Below are 15,240 nucleotides of genomic sequence, written 5' to 3'. Positions count from 1 at the left end.
GATTTTTTCCCTTGAATGAATGTCCATAAACTCAACTACATATTTTAGGGGTTAGTCGTTTCATCAGTTAATGCATTTATCCTGAAACAAATACAAACATGGACTACTTGAAACCTTGAATACTTTCCATTACAAAATTTCATTTTAATCTCTGCAACCTGAGTCATCACTATGACATTAGATTAAATACCAAGAGGCTCCTAAAGTAACCAAGTGATAGGTTCACAAATAGAACAGACTGGACTCACTACCAATAATTTTTATAATAAGAACATTGAAATAGGTCCTTGACTTTTTTAAGTTAAAACATTACATATTAAAAAGCAACCCTTGCTTGAACTTTGAAACTTTGCCACTTTAATGAACTCCTAGTCAGCTTTTGAAGGGCAGCCTGATTTTTCTCTGAGGAGACTGAACAGAATTACACTCTACTCTAGACTAGGACATGACATGAATAAAGTGAGACATATTTTAGTAGAGGAGTATTTTCCCCTCATCATGTAAAGAAACTACTCAATTGATAATTCAGTCCAGCCTTTACTCCAAATGTGACAATGTGACTAGGTGATCGCTACGAACCCACACACATAAAAATTAATGAATATAGAATAGTGTGTTGAATATATTTTCTAAAATCACTTGCCATGGCCTTTAGAGTGAAAATGTGGTTTCCTGCCCAACAGATTCGAACAGAAGTATTTTACTGTTTCCATTTATGAAGGTGGATGGGATATGGTGAGTCAATATATTTTCTATGAGTGTAGCACAGACGCAAAAGATGATGGGTAGTTGCATTTTGGTTATGGGAGTAATAGGCAGAAAACTGTACTTGAAAAATAATTAAATAAATTAAAAAATAAACCTCAACCTTCAGGTATTTTTCAGAAAAGAATGAGCTATACACATTAGGATATCTGTTCTCAAATGTGATTGCACTAGCTTAATTCTTTGTTACTTTCTCAGCCATAACTTGTCCTGACTTTGTATGAAGGACGTAAAACGAAACCATTCCCTAAACAATAGAATTTTAGTCTTACATGCTCCTCAATAAATGCAATTTAGCATCTGATTTGCCTCCTTTCCTTTCCTTGCCTTCTTTCCTCTTCTTTCCTTTTCTTTATTAGCTCCCTGCCTTCAACCCAATGGGGAATCAGTCTTGTAAGTTTATCCTTACAAGTGAGGATAAATGATTTTTCTATATATTCTGGATTCCAGAAGTAAGTACATAGACAATGCGACCATGTTGCTGCTGCCATCACCAGGGAACAGTGAGACAGAAGAGCAAATAAGGTGACAAAGAAGGTATAAAAATTAATATAAATGTTTACTTAATGAAAGTTATACATTTTGAAAAGTCACTTTTCCTCTATACCAGCATGTAAATTTACATGATGTACATTATTTGGCTGGTTTACTTTAATTGCCAAATCTCAGTCTAAGTTATGGGTTAAAATGTATTTTATCAAGTGGTTAAAATATTTACTTAATAGTTTTTTTTTTATTTTCCTAAAAGTATAAAGAAGTAAGCCAGTACTTCATTAAAACGCACAAAATGAGTAAGAGACTAATGTAAGAAATAATAAGGAATTTGTTTTGTGAATAATAATGGAGATAAAAAAACAGTGAAATGACTGTGCATTTACAACTGTACTTTCAGTATACTTTAACTTATTTTTATTGTTTCATTTTGGATTTAAAGACACGTAGCTCTTAGTTCTCTGGTATACTTACATGGTTTTCTGTTGGCTTCTCTCTTTTTTTAATTTGGGAATTTTTAAAGTTGTGTCAGCAATATCAGTCAGGTGTGATCAATATCTAAGGGCGAAAGATTAGGTCATTTTGTCTTTTATTTCTTTTGGATAGTTCTTCACAAATAAAATAGCCAATCACACGGGAATAAATCATTTGTAGGACATCTGTCCTAGGGCAATAAATTGTGGAAATGGAAGCTAAATACGAACCATCTGTGAAATTGTCTGCTCAGTAAAATCAGCAATGTTGCATTTAACAAAATTCCAGTATTTTGGGGTGTTTCTCCTCGAAGATATGGTGTTTTCAAAGGTTGCCAAATTGCTATTATTCTAAGAATATGATTTGACTTTTCTTGCACTATTATAAATCATTATTTTATATATCATATAAAGAATGATTTGATGATTTATCTTATGAGAAATGTCTATTTATTCAGAAACAGATGGTAGCGCAAGGTTAGTGCACAATGGATGTGTTTATTCGTTTAATAAATAACAATAAGGCATGTCAAATGGATTCCTGTCCTGCTAACACCATGCCACGCCCATAAAAAGCAACAACTAAAGTGTGCACAAGATAAAAAAAAATTGCTTATTGAGAATAACACTTTCCCAAAACACCAAATTTTCTCTCACTGATGATTTTATTAATTTTCAACAGTATAATTATTATCTATTTAAATATATTGTGTATAAAAGATGATCAAATTTAAAATAACTGTTTTTAGCCAGGGCTAGTATGGCTCAGTGCATTGAGTGCCGGCCAAAATCTATAGTAATAACAATTTTTAACCTTATAGACACCACATGTTATATTACCTTTCATTAATAAGGAAAAAAAACCAATCATTTAAAAATTGATCTTTTAAATATTATTTCAATCATATTTCATATCAAAGTCTTAGACTGCAAAATGTGCTTATTGATAGCAGGCCATTTCCTGTAATGGGGCTTTAATTTATTGGTGTAGAAGATATAGAGGAAGTCATGAATAAAGCTTGTTCTTAGATACAGACAGGGTTAGGAGCTATTTATTTCAACAATCGTATTGTTTATGTACAGATTATGTGGCAAGAACAGGTTGCATAAAGGTTTGAGTCACAAAACTGGACACATTTGGAGAAAAGTTGAAAGTCATAGAAAAAAAAAACAGCACTGCATTGACCAACATTCAGTAGCCATGTCATAATTTACCTAAAACCAGTTGTAACTATAATCAATTCTTCCCCAATTAACACATAGATATTAATAAGGTAACTCAGCTAATAAAAATCTAGTCATTATTTAAATTTTAACCATTAAATGATTATATAAAACTTTATCAAAATTTTTACTTGAAAACTATAGTCTTCATTAGCAGTATGCTGGTTCAAGATTACTATAGCTAAAAAGTACTAAGAGTTGTAATGTACTAGCACATTGGATTTTTGTTTCAGAAATATTTAGAGAGGTAAAAAATTATTTTCCTTTGCACAATACAACCTTCTAGTTCATGAAGATGTTAAACGTATCTTTCTATGATTAAGACAGAAATAACTTATGTGAAGGTTGTACCACTTGAAGGTATTGTCCACCCCTTTGAACACATCTCTATTTGAGTGTCTTATTAGAGTCACATCTGACAGGTACTTGTCCACAAATGAAATGTCAGTGTGAAATGTTAGTGAGGAACTTCATCTCCATTACTTGGATATTCTTAACGCAAGGAAAGAAGAGAGAACTCTCAGCACAACCATCATTTTTAGAGAACAAAATATTTAAAGCATGAAGCAAGGATGCTAGCAAGAATACTAAAGTTCCTGAGGTGCCCCAGAGTAGAGAAATCTTTCCTTCCAAAGATTTCAATAACTTCCACTGCAAACTGATATATTTCAATACCAGAAATATTTTTACTTTCAAATATAATTGATATGGCTCATGGTTTACTGCCAGCTACACTTTCATTATGTCATAGCTGCTGCTTATAATGACACTCCGCAAGTACATCACTGACACGAGCACTTTGTCTTCCATAACAGCACTTGGGGGCATATTTTTAACACTGAATGAGTCAGGGAATCACACCACAAATGTTGAGAATGTGATGCTAAAAACTGATTCCACTGAGGTCTAACCAGATGTTTTCTCACTCATAACCTACCGCAATTTATTAAAAGAAGCCATTTGCATTTATAAACTGATCGTTATTTATGTTGAGTCATAAATTAACATGGTTACATAAGATAGGTAAACTTAGAAAGATATGTCATTCTTTCCTATGCTACAAGGAATTAAAACAGAAATAAAGCAAAAGTATATTAATGCAGAGATAAGACATGCAATTATCTGGAGCAATTAAAGAAAAGATACGTGTAAGGTAATATCCCAAAAAAGAAACCCTTAAAATTAGGGAGAAAGTCCTCCTAAGAAAGATCCTGGCATGATTAACTTTGACTATGACTGCAATGAAAGTCTGAGACAATGAAATTCTTGCTTTTGCAGAGGAGAATAAAACACAATTCAATATGAATGACATAGCAGGAAGCCAGAGCATCTAAAGAATTTTTTTGTACAAATTGGGAATGTTAAAATAGCAATTTAATGTCTGAACAAATTTGAAGTATAACATTTAGCTACTAAGTAATCTCAGGCTGCATAGTTTGAGATAAATTAGAAATCCGTTCATTTAAAAAACGCTCACCATATACCTGCATGCTGCCAAGCACTTGACTGGGCACTTGAATACATTAGAAAAAAACAAGGTCATAGCTAATGTTACGTAGTTGAACTTCAATAGCTTCAATTTTAGTGGAGATAGATAGACAAAAGGAAATTAAAATATAATAGGTATAATGGAATATTGGAGGGTGATATGTGCTATGATGAAAGACAGGTAAGGATCAAAGGTATGTAATTATGGAAGAGTGGTGTGGGAATGTGTCATTATTACATAGGGCAGTCAGGGTGTACCTCCCGTGAGAATGGGGCTGTTGACCTCACGCAGAGGGAATAGCTCGGGCAAAGAGCCTCAGGCAGTCCCCAGCTTGGGTGTGCCAGGGCTATCAAGGAAGCCACTGTGTCTGTACCGCTGACGGAGGGATGGACAGAGGGTAAGAAAGTAGGGACCTTGTTAGGCGGGGCCCTGTTGGTGTTATAACTCTGGGTTAAATGGGGAGCCTCTTTAGGTTTTTGAGCAACGGAGTGACATGCCCTGGCTTGCATTCTGAAAGGTCACGTGACTGGCTTATAAAGAATAAAAGGCAGGAGCAGTGGTGGAAGCAGGGAAGTCTCTTTGAAGGTTATCTCAGTGAACCGTATGGGAAATTTGGTGGTAACGGCTGAGTGCTGAAAATGGCAGTTCCCGTGTACAGAGAATTTTAAAGTTTGAACAATTTTTTTTCCCCTAAGACTGAATGTGCAGTGTGAGAGAAAGAACGGAGTCATGGTTAATACCGAGTTCAACCTAAGCAACTGGAAGTCTGCCAGTGCCCCAAACGAGGCAGACTAAAGGTGCAGGAGGTCTGGCGAGGAAAGGGAGAATTTGAACCTACCGCACAGAGTGTGAGATATCCAGTGGGTACGTGGGTAGACAACAACTAGTATGACACTTCAAAGTTAAGTTTGCATTTTTGGAGCACAGTCTGAACTAATGGTGCAGATTAAAGTGTTGTCAGCACATGGGTTAATTCTTGAGTTTAATTCCAGGAGATGGAAGGAGATTGCCAAGGGAAAGATCCAAACACGGATGGAAGACAAGGTCCAAGTGCACTGTCGGGATGTTTCGAACCCAATTGCCATTTTATGTATTTCTGGGTTAGAAGCCATTAAGAAGTCCCGAGAAGTGTGGATGGAGAGATGCTATCTGATTATACTAAAAAAATAAGCCCTGATGTTGAATAAAAATGTCTCCATTTCATATGAAGAGCATTGTAAAAATGTTGAGTTCTAGTGCTAAATTCCACAATTCAAGAACCACAATATTAGTGAGTCTAATTAAAATACTTATGAAGATACAGTAAGATCATTTCAGGGATATAATATAGTTTGACTTTATTGGAACAGAATTTTGCTTTAAATTAAAAAAAAGAAAAAAGAAAACATTATAAAGGTGAGAGCTTCTTAGAACTATTGTGAGAATTACCTAAAATAAAAATGAATCTTTCTATTACAGGAAAATAGTAAGTATAATGACAGTAAATACTAAAAGTTCATATTACATGGAAGAATTAGTTCCCATTTTCATAGTCAAGTCACAATAAAATACAACAGACATAGAAACAAATGTACAAATAAAATAAATTTGAATGTTAACGGCATCTATATAGAGTAAATCTGCATTCTGTGTCATGTAGCTTTTAAATTTAAACAAAAATTATATAAAATAGTCGACAGATTTTTTCCTAAATGGGGAGAGGCTAGGGAAACATCTGTATAGAACTTAGAATTCTATACTTGACTTACAAAGTCGAATGCTTGTTCTAACTGCGTGTTTAATGCTGCAGCTGGCATAGTTGGGGATTGAAGAACTCATTTCTCTAAGTATCTACTAGCCTAGAAAATTGTTTCAGTGCTCTCCACTATTTGAGTAACATCCAAGTGAATTGTACCATTGGACAATAGTACAAAGACTTCATTTTAATCAAAATTATGTTCAGAATATAAAAAGAATTGGCCTCTGAAATATTTTGGTTCCTGTGACCTTCATTGTTAACTAGGAAACATTGTATTCATGTTTTAATAGTGCTGTTGATCTACTGAAGAATTTAATCCACTTTGTAACTGTAAATTCTTAGACAAACCTTTATTATTTTACTCTACTTCTAAAACTACTAAAGTAGAAATAACTTGAATTTATTTATCTGAGAAACAGGATTTCTCTCCTGATAAGAATGTTGTCTTATCCTACTTGCAATTATAAAGGTATATTTTCTATAAGTCGCAAGAATTATTATTGTAATACATGATGGGAAACCAGGTGCAGAATAAACATCAGCCATGGCTGTCAAGTAATATAAAATAGAAGAACAATTAGCTATTACAAGAGACCTTTAGGGAAACTTTCCAAATAAAAACCTAGTGCCTGAATAGCTTAATTAACTTCCTGTGGGATCAAATCCATCACTGCTAAGCACCTGTCACATATAAGCACTGCCTATAGTGAGGCTCAATAAATGTTTTGTATTAGTGCCAAAATTATTTATGTCCCTATATTACAATATCTAGAGAAATAAAACATATTTGTCATATTAAAAAGGAGCTTATATAATTGAACTACCACTACTGTGATATTAAAAGAAAACTAATATTGAAAATGAACAATGGGGGATGTATTGAATAGTTTACTAGGGGTAAGAAACATAAAGACTTTTTCATGATGCTGTTGTTATACAGCACTATAATGTGGAATATTCTGTAACATTACACAAATACCTACACAATCATCTTATGACTATGCTCAAAGCTATACTTGAGGGAAACATGAAGAAGAGTTGTTTCACAGTTAGTCATGAAATGCATTCATGTATTTATTGAATAAGAAATGGATTTCTATCATGTTCTCAAGTTCCATGGCCAGGTTGGTATCATCACCCTCTTTCAGGATAAAGGATGTCAATGTAGTTTTTCAAAACTAAATAGAAAATACGACAATAATAATAGAAACCCAGGTTTTATGACTCAAAGCTCCACACTCTTAAACACTATAATTTAATGAGAATAAAATGTGTAAAACAATGATTTTATATTCTAGGAGTGTGTTCAAGTCTGTACTAGCAGCTGATTTCTTATGTTGCTGAGTTAACACATAGCCAGACAGTTGTTGGAAAACGACAGAATCCATATTTAGCATTTATAAGATAGTCACTATGGCAGTGATTCACCATAGATACTGTTTCTTAAACCGTACTTAAAACAATAACTTGATACAACATGAGAAATGTTGGCAAAGTTGTGCTAATAAAAGACCTGCAATTTCTACTGTCTTTTGAAAACAGGGCATTCTATGTTCATACGCAGAGAAGCCTGGGGCTCTCTGGACAAATTTATATCATTATTAGTTGAATACGTCATGTATCCCATTTTTTGTAGCTTGTGTTTTTATTGTTACCTCAATAATTTTAAGAGTAGTAAAAAATTAAGTAATGTTTACATCTTACATTTTTCAACACCCAAAATAGACAATGCATGAAATCAATCATACACCATAATCAAGTGGGATTTATTCTGGAGATGCAAGGGTGTTACCATATCTGCAAATTAATAAATGTGATACACCACAGACAAAGTAAAGGACAAAAACCACATGATCACATCAACAGATTCATAAAACATCCAGAACCTATTTATGATAAAAACTCTTAGTAAAGTGAAAATAGAGGGAATGTACCACAAAGTAATAAGGCAATTTATGACAAACATATGGCCAGCATCATACTCAATGGATGAATATTATAAATGTTCTCCTTAAGATCAGTAACAGAACAGGGATACCTGCTTTCACCACCCTTATTCAACACAGTACTAGAAGACCTAGTCACAGCAATCAAAAAAACAGGAGGAAACAAAAGGCATCCAAATTGGAAAGGAAGAAGTAAAACTGTCATTATTTGCAAATGACATCATACTGTATATTGTGAACCATAAACATTCCACCAAAAAGCTATTAGAACTGATAAATGAACTCAGAAAACAGCAGGATAAAAACGTAATATCTAGAAATCAGTTGCATTTGTATACACAAACAATGAACTATCAGAAAGGAAAATTAAGAAAACAATTGTATTCGTAATTGCTCCAAAAAGAGTAAAATACCTAGCAATATATTTAACTAAGTTTATGAAATAACTGTACTCAGAAAACAATAAGATAGTGAACACAGAAATTATTGAAGGTACAAAGAAATAGAAGCATAGGTCATGTTCACAGATGGGAAAAATTAGCATTATTAAAATATCCATATTACCCAAAGCAACCTACAGTTTCAATGCAATTACTATCAAAATACCAAGAGCGTATTTTACAGAACTTAGACAAATATTCCAGAAATTTATATAAAAGCTGAATGCTCCCAAACTGAAATAGTGATCTTGAGAAAAAAATAACAAATTTTGAAGAATCATGCTACTAACATCAAACTATACTACAGGGCCTTAGTAATCAAAACAGCATTGTACTGGCATAAGACCTGATGGATAGATCAATGGGAGAGAATAGACAGCCCAGAAAGAAACCCACACCTTTATAGTCAATATTTGACAAAGGAAGGAAAAACATACAATGGGCTAAATGTAGTTTATTCAATAATTGGCATTGGAAAAATGGACAGATAGATATGTGCAAAAAGTGAAGTCAGAGCACCTTTTTTATGCGATATGAAATAATAAACTCAAAATGGTTTAAATTTTTAAACGTTAGACTCAAAACCATACGAATTCTGGAAGAAAATATAGGCTGTAGAATCTTGGACATTTCTTGTGGCAACATTTTTTCTGACATATCTGGTAAGACAAGGGAAACAAAAAGAAAAATAAATAAACTATTGGGACCACCTCAAGCCAAAACAGTTTGGCACAGCAAAAAAAACCATCAACAAAATGAAAAGACAGCCCATTGAATGGGAGAACATATTAATCAATACATGTGATAAGGCATTAATTTCCACAATTTATAAAGAACTTTTAAAACTCAGCATCAAAAAAAGATCTTATTAAAAAATTGGGCGAAGGAGCTGAATCGACACTTTCTCAAGAGGACATACAGATGTCCAATTGACATATGAAAAGATCCGCACTATCACTAATCACTGGAGAAATGCAAATTAAAACCACAATGAGTGAACACCTCAGACCTCTCAGAATGACTATCATCAATCAATAATGATAAACAAAAACAGGTGCTGGTGAGGATGTGGAGAATCCTCACGAACTCTTGCTGGAAATACAATTCGGTGCAGTCACTGTGGAAAGCAGTGTGTAGTTACCTCACAAAATTCAAAGTAGAACTGCTTCGTACCCAGCAATTTTATCTGGAATTTATACAAAGAAATATAAAACATTAATTCAAAAACAATACATGCAGCCTATGATCATTACAGCATCATTTACCATAGCCAAGAGTTAGAAGCAGCCCGCGTGCTCATCAGTAGGTGAGTGAATAAAACAGCTGTGACACATGTGTACAATGGACCATTACAGCATGCATGGACCCGGAGATCATCGTGCTAAGAGAAATGAGTCAGTCAGAAAATGACAGTTATTTATGATTTCACTCATATGTGAAATCTAATGAACAAACTGAACTAACAACAAAATAGACTCCTAGATAGAGGTCAGCTCTGGAAGTGTTGGCGATGGAAAGATTGTGCAATAAAGAAAAAAAAAGAGAAAGAAATCATGGCCATGGATAACAGTGTAGTGATTCTGGGTGGAGAAGTGGGGCCAGAGGTAGAAGAGCACGTGGCAGTAAGTGGTAATGGGACAAATACAATAAAAAAAAGAACATGAATTGCAGCAGAGTGGAGTTTACTTGCACTTGAAGACATTATTCCTCACTGGAATTTCATAATATGGAATTCTCTCATGACATTTTTTTCTTTTTAATGGAGATGTAATTATTTTCAGGTGTGCAATATAATGATTAGACTGTTGTATACACTGAGATATGATCACCACATTTGTCACCTTACCTAGTTACAGTTTTTTCCTTGTGCTAAGAAATTTTAATGACTTCCTTAATATCTTTAAAATATACAATAGAATATTATTAACTAGAATTACTATGATGCACATTATATTCCCATGATTTATTTATTTTACACCTGGAAGATGTTTTTATGCCCTTCAACCATTTCTCCCACAACCTGACCCCTCCAACTCTGGAGACCCAAATCTGTTCCCTGTGTTTATGAGCTTATTTTATTGGATTTTTATGTTTTTAATACTCCACACGTGAGATCATATTGTATTTGTCTCTGTCTGACTTAATTCACTTAGCATAATGCTTTCAAAGTCCACTTATGTTGTTGTAAAGGGCAAGAGTTTATTTTTTTTTGGCTAAAGAATACTCACATATGTGTGTATTTGTATTTATATATGTGTAAGTGTATATATGTGGGTGTATATACATTTTTTATCCATTCATCCGCCGATGATGACTTAAGTTGTTTTTTGGTCATCGTAAACAATGCTGCAATAGACATAGGGCTGTACATAACTTTTCAAGTTAATGCTTTTGTTTTTTGAGAACAAATATTCACAGATGGAATTGCTGAGTCATAGGGTATTTCTATTTTTGTTTTCTTAAGGAACCTCCACACTGTTTTTTTTTTATTCTGCCCTCACCAACAACCTGCTCCCACAAACTGTGCACAAGTGTTCCCTTTTTCCACATACTCACCAATATTTATCTCTCATCTTTTTTATCAAGCATTCTAACAGGTGTGAGGTAATAACTCCTTGTAGTGTGATATGTATTTCCCTGGTAAGTACTGATGTTAAGCACTTGTCCATCATCTGTATGTATCTTTGGAAAAAGGTCTATTTAGATCTTCTGTCCACTTTAAAATAGATTAATTATTTATTATTATTATTACTGAGTTGTGAGTTATGCATACATTTTTTATATCAATCCCTTGTAGATGAATGGCTTGCAGATATTTTCTCCTCTTCAGTAGATTGCTCCTTCATTCTGTTGATGGAACCCGTCTGTACAGAAACTTTTTGTTTTGGCCCCACTTATTTGTTTTTCCTTTTGTTGCTTTAACTTTTTGTGTCATATTTTTAAAATATTTGCCCAAGTTGATGTCAGGAAAATAATGCCTATATTTTCTCCTAGGAGTTTTATAGTTTTGGTTCTTAACCTTCATGTATTTCATCCACTTTGAATTGTGTGTGTGTGTGTGCATGTGTGTGTGGTGTAAGATGATGGTTAAGTTTTTTTTTTCTTTTGCATGTGACTGTCCAATTTTTCCAAGACCATTAATTGAAGAGGGTCTTATCCTATTGTGTATTCTAGGTTCCTTTGTCATAAATCAATTGAGTATATATGAATGAGTTCATTTTTGCTCTCTTTTATTTTAATTCTGTTTTAGTAACCTGTGTGCCTGTTTTTATGCCAATGCCATACTGTTTGGAGTACTATAGATTTATAGTATAGTTTGAAATCAGGGAGTGGGGAGCCTCCATCTTTGTTCATTTATTTTCTCAAGATTGCTTTGTCTATTGTGGTTGCATAAACATTTTAAGATTGTTCTGTTTCTGTGAAAATGCCATTGTAATTTTGATATGGAATGCTTTGAATCTGTATAGTGTTTGGGGTAGTAGGCACATTTTACCTGTACTAATTCTTCCAATCTATGAGCATGGATTGTCTTTTCATTTATTTATGTCATATGCTATTTTTATTAATATCTTTTAGTTTTCATATCCTTGGTTAAACTGACTTCTAGGTAATTGTGCTTTTGATGTAATTGTAAATGGGATTCTTCTCTTAATTTTTATTTCTGGTAGTTGTTAGTGTATGAAAATGCAACACATTTTTGCATAAGGATTTTGCATCCTGCAACTTGACTGAATTCTCTTGTTAGTTCTAGTGGCTTTTTGATGGAGTCTTTTGAGTGTTCTGAATATGGTATCATGCCATCTGAAAATAGTGACAAGTTTTCTTCTCTCTTTCCAATTTGTATACCATTAATTTCCTTTTTACACCTAATGATGCTGACTAGAACGTCCAATACTATATTAATGGAGGTAGTGAGGGTGGGTGGGCTTCACTGTCTTGTTCCTGAACTTACAGGAAAAACTTTCAGCTTTTTGCTGTGAAGTTTTTTAAAGAAGTATTTTCTTGCATAAAAACAGTGTCTGTGAACAGCACAGATCAGATGACTACAAAATACTTTAACATACACGATTTTAAATGTCATAGGACATTTACATGTGAAAATCTACCAGTTATCCAAAGCAGTATGAAAAATTAAAGCACTTCATAAAAATAGCTTATAAATCCATTTATGAGTAAATTTGTGTATTTCTGTGTATGTGCACACATCCCCTCTGCTTTTACAGTATAAATACAATTTGTTTACTGTAACACAAGTTCTTTAAAAGAAAAGATACCATTAGCAAAAGTATTTCAGTAATTAAAACAAACTGGAGAATGTAAAAAGAGAAATAAATTATTCTATTTTAGTGAATACAAATATTTCACTATTTATCTGGACTTTCCCCCAGCTAAGACAATACTTTCCAAGAATGTTTAATCTTTGGACATTCCCTTCCATAATGTTTCACCCTGGAAGACAGGGATGAAATGAAGCAAAGAATGAGCAATGTGATATTATACAAGCTTATAATAATTTTAAGGGGGTTTTGTTAAGTATTCAACTGAGTTTCTTTTTTTAAGATTTTTATTTATTTTTATTTAGAGGGGAAGGGAAGGAGAGAGGGAGAGAAATATCAATGTATGGTTGCCTCTCGTGAGTCCCCTGCTGGGAACTGGCCTGCAACCCAGGCATGTGCCCTGACTGGGAATCGAACCGCAATCGTCTAGATCACAGGCCCGTGCTCAATCCACTGAGCTACACCAGCCAAGGCTCAACTGAGTTTCTGATAGACAATCAGCTATATTTTATTTCAGTTCCAACAAAACATAACGTGTTTGAGGCTCTGAAGAAAATGTTATTATTGACGTGATGTAGTATGCTAAATGACTTTTCTGAGATACTTAAACTATCAATAACTCTTTTCTCCTGAGTATTATGGAAATAGTAATACCTATATTATAATGTCACTGAATTGAAATTATTAAAAATGCTTAAGAGAGCCATTGCAAGATTTCAACAGTGGTAGCACAGTGGGAAAATGGTAGAAATTTATCACACTACAGTTAAAACTTAATTTTGAATCAATTGAGTAATAGGCACAAACATAAACTGGTAAGCAACATATTAGCAGAGTTCTTATTGATTCTGAGTTAGAAACTAACTCAGCAAAGTTATTTAAGATACTGCATAACTTAAAGCCACTTCCACCTCCAGGTCTGGGCATTTTGGGTCACCTGTGAGGACGGTGAAGTCTGCCACATTAGACCCGGGACAAAGGGCTAACCAAGCATGAGTGTGACCTCTAACATACTATCAAAAGGGATACTAACACATACCCATTTTTCAATATTAATAAAATAAATTATCCATCTTCCTGTAGGGATTCTTCAGGGGTATGCAGAGGAAAAAAATTGCCAATTCTTCAAGAATGTTGTTAATTTCTAGGCTAGAAGACAGTAAGAACAAGGTCACCTTGAGCAGTGGTTAAGCAGTCTCAGAAGCCACCGTGACAAGGTGCAACTACAGCTCCGCCACATATTGCTAAGTGGCATCAGCAAGTCCCAAGTTCAATTCACATAAGAAGCAACAAAGCTTGTAAGTGTAGAGCACTCAAAACAGCAAGGAAACGGATCTTACCTATAACTAATCCCCTTTATTTTTTGCTTCAGTGTGATAGAGTTTACATATAATTTTAGAATGGAAATATGAATAATACAGAATCATTTACTTCACTTAAGGGAGAAATAAATGGTAAGTTTTGCATGCATTCACAATCTGTGTATAGGAACAAAATAAAAAAGAAAGCTTGTTAGTAAACCAAAAGTTTTACTACTCATATTTAAACATAGGCTTCTGAATATTCTACAAGGTGGATCATTTTAATTAGAAGCTAACCTGTGTAATACATTTAGAATTTCAATAAGGGTCTGTTCAGCTTGAGTCTAAATTCCTTCTATAAGAAAAAATAAGGATGTCTTTGAACTTTTGAGGTGACCTAGTGGCATTCATCAGTTTGCATGGAAAATCTGTCACTTACTTGGAGAGGATACATTCCAAGAGGAAATCGGGGAGATAAAAACAAGTCAGTTTTGCTCATTAGATTCCACACATGAGTGAAATCATATGATACTTGAGTTTCTCTGCTTGGGTCACTTAGCATAATGCTGTCTGTGTCCATCCATGCTGTCGCAGAGATTAATATTTTCTTCCTTTTTACAGCTGAGTAGTATCCCATTGTGTAAATGTACCCCAGATTTTATCCACTTAGGTCCTGATGGACACATGAGTGGCTTTCATATCTTAGCTATTGTAAATAATATTGCAGTGAAAATAGGGGTGCCTATAGTCTTTTGAATTAGTGTTTAGGGGTTTTTTGGATATATTCCTAGAATGGACTTGATGGGTTGTAACATAGTTCCATTTTAATTTGGGGGGGTACTCCATACTGCATTCCTACCAACAGTGCACAAGGGTTCCCTTTTCTCCACATCCTCACCAACGATATTTATTCTGACAGGTTACAAACAGATTCATAGGCAGAAAACAGACCCAACAGCCATCAGAGGGGAGGGAGGTTGTGGGCATGGGTGAAAAAGTGAAGGGATGAAGCAGAAAAGAAAAACATATGCACAGACAACGGCACGATGATCACCAGATACAGAGGGGAAGGAGGAAGGTCAGGAGAGGGTAAAG

The sequence above is a fragment of the Sturnira hondurensis genome, unplaced genomic scaffold (genome assembly GCF_014824575.4).
Source record: "Sturnira hondurensis isolate 20B ecotype Veracruz unplaced genomic scaffold, ASM1482457v3 Scaffold0009859, whole genome shotgun sequence".
Taxonomy (NCBI): domain Eukaryota; kingdom Metazoa; phylum Chordata; class Mammalia; order Chiroptera; family Phyllostomidae; genus Sturnira; species Sturnira hondurensis.
Note: the sequence above shows the minus strand (reverse complement) of the source record.